Source organism: Tupaia chinensis, unplaced genomic scaffold, assembly GCF_000334495.1.
Source record: "Tupaia chinensis unplaced genomic scaffold, TupChi_1.0 Scaffold142771_1, whole genome shotgun sequence".
Lineage (NCBI taxonomy): Eukaryota > Metazoa > Chordata > Mammalia > Scandentia > Tupaiidae > Tupaia > Tupaia belangeri.
This window is the reverse complement of record NW_006202617.1, coordinates 25,168-28,442: the sequence shown is the minus strand read 5'-3', so window position 1 is coordinate 28,442 and position 3,275 is coordinate 25,168.

Sequence of the window (3,275 nt, the reverse complement as noted above, 5' to 3'; positions counted from 1 at the left end):
TTCACCTGTTGAAATAGTCACTTTGTAAGCTAAATAATGTGATTGAATGTATAAAAGAACATAAAATAAAAAATAAAAAATTCAAAAAATAAAGCACACACACACAAAACTAAACTTACAGCTACCCTGTGACCCAGAAGCTATTTGCTACAATGTTTCCAGAGTAATGAGAAGCATTACTATTACACATAGACATACACCATGTACAAAACCCGTTACTGTGGCTTTTTCATAATTGTCCAAAATTTAAATCATTGATATGGTTGACTTTGTGAATGCTCTGCCTGGATAGTGTATTCACACCTTGCAAGATTACTCAGCAGGTAAAAATTGACAAATTACACGACTATTTGAATGACTCTCCAGAAAATGATGTGAGTTGGAAACCCCAATCACAAAATATTAGGTAATTTGTGATCCCATCTATATAACATCCTTGGAATGACACATTTATGGAAGGAGGAGAGAAACTTGTGTTTGCAGATAATGATGTCCATACTGGCGAGCAGAAGGAAAGTGAGATGTTACAGGACAGCAGGAGATAAATTGTGTGATTAAAAGCATTCGTAGTTTTACTAAGTCAATAGGGAAATAAACCTACATATAGAACAAAATATCAAAAAATAAACACACACATACAGAAACATATGCAAGAAAGTACTAATAAAACTGGTAAGATGCATATAGATGGGTAGATTAATTATATTCTTGTCAACATTGCAGTTATGATATTTTCATGTATTTGTGCTTTACTTTAGATTTATACAAGAAAATCACAAACAAGGGAAAGCACAGCTCTTTGGCAGCCCTTCCCACAAGGCCAGCTCTGAGGTTGCACTTTCTCTGACTTGTCTGAAACCTTGAAATAACCCTTTGTGTTTGGTCTTCTTTCAAATCAGTTTTCACAGGACAAAACTGAGGCCCTTAAAGGTGAAGTGACCTTTCTAACACATAGCTAGGAAGTGGTCAAGGTGGCACTTTACCATGTGAGAGGGAGCACTTAACTTTGGAACAGTAGACCCAGGGTTTGTTGGGAGGTGGGGAACTTTGGGTAGATGCACAGGAAGTAGGTAATGTAGAAGGGGTTGCCCTTCTGGAAGGCTCCAGGTGCTCTTCTAGGTTCCCACATATACCTATCCTAAAGGTCTCCACCTGCACGTCATCCAGAATTTGAGCTGAACTTCCCCACTGGGGTAAGACAGTGGAAGGATAGTTAACTCATTATGATCCTAGTCACATGCAAACACTGGTACCCATAACATAAAGTGAAAACAAAATACATAGTATTTTCACACATATTCCTATGGACAAAAAAAAAAAAAAAACATGAAAACTGATTTAGCATCTGGTCAAGGATAAGCTGAATGGTGGGATGAAGGAGGGGAGGAGGTTCAGACTCCTTGGGGTAGGTCCTGTAAGTCACTGAAAGAGGAGAGCCCGGGGAGGAGCCCTGATAATCTACAGCGAAGTAACTGAGCAGAAGCCTCCCCAGATATCTCCAGACTCAGTTTGGGAAGACTCCTCCATTCTGCTAGACCCCTTTGTCAGATGCATGGGTAACTGTTACTCATCCAGACAAAAAGAGGAGGGTTCCCCCTTGACCATGCCAGTCTCCTGGAGCTGTCAGCAAATGGCAATTAGGCCAGGAAGCACCAGAACCCTGCCTACTGTTGTCACTCTGTCCCATGTGACCTGATTCTAAATTAGGCACATAGCAGTATCCACACAGATGACAGTCCTGGGATGAAAGCAGATGACAGTCCAGAGCTCAGGGTACATATGAACCCTGCTCCAACCCTCCCCCTGCCATTCTGCCAGCCATGACCTAGGGTATGTACCCAATAAACACACCAGACCTCTAACCTCCTAACAACTTACTCTTGCCCAGAGAATGTTCACCCACATGTCCTCACATTCTCCCCAATCACAGAGAGGAGTGAGGGATATTTTAGCCAGGACCAGGATGGTGGCCAACCCTAAAGGGCTCCATGTTATCTTTGCATTCTTTCTCACAACTAATCAGGAGATTTAGGGGGAAGGGCTGAGCAAACATCTTAAGAATCAGGAAAGGTTCTCACTCTGGAGTTTTCTAAACCCAAATCCTTGGAAGTGGAGATTAAGCAAAACATCTGGCTCTCAAGACTCCAGTTAAGGGAGGTGAGTAGGGGTTGTTTCTGGAATGTGGGTGACTACTTATCAGGGTTCCAAGTTCTGTTGGGGCCTACTGTCAATGAACTGAGGTCACTTCCTGTGGTCCTTTTTTTCCTGGGCTCCTCAGATCATATCTCCCCAAGGTCCCCACCAAGCTGTTGACTGTTCACCCTCATCCCATTCTGCATCCACAAATGAACACAGTTATACCACACAGTCCACCTGCAGACATGGGGAAAGCTCCCAGCTCTGCAGAACAAGAACTGGGCTCAGTGCTGCATCCTCCTTGTTTTCAGGGCTGTGACCTGGACAAGCCATTTTGCCTTTCAAGACCTCCCCTATCTACCCACTTGCATAATGAAGATCTAGCCTCTTCTTTTAGGGATGCCACAAGGTATATGTACCTCTAATGCCTACATAATCCATGGGCTGGTACCACCTGTGGTAAATTCACAAACTTAAAGATGGGAGTATTACACATAGTGTGGGATGTAGCATAAAATACAACTTCAAAAAGCCTGAATTCTGGTCTGCAATATGAAAAGTCATTTTTCATTTTTTCCTCTTGACCTTACTTCCTAGTCTACGCCATAGGAAAGATGGAATTAACTAAAATTCAGATACTGACTCTCTGACATAAAACCTATCAGTGTTTTTTCATTATATTTAGACTTAGAGGGGCCAACAGCTGGCATGTTGGTTAAAATGCTGCTCTCACAATTGGCCAATTGTGGTTTGAGTCCTGGAACTGGAAGCTTGTTTTATCACTCCACTCTCGTCCCCTTGTCTTTCTGGTCAAACCGAATAATAATAATAAACAAAATTGAGTAAATAATTCTTTAGAATTACAGCCTAGTGCCTCATGCTGGCCTATGGAATTATGGTATTTTAGAAAACCCCATATTTGATCCAAGTGATTCCTGCTTCCTGGTACACAGATACTAGTGTAATGACCTCCTCTCTGGGTTGAACTGCATTTAGTTATTGACTTGTAGACCAAAAATAAATAAATAAATAAATAAATAAATAAAAAGAAAAAATATAAAATAATAAAAGGTAATGGTCCTACCAAGAATATGTTATGTTTGTGATTTCTGTCTGGCTCCATTCCTTCTGTGTTTATT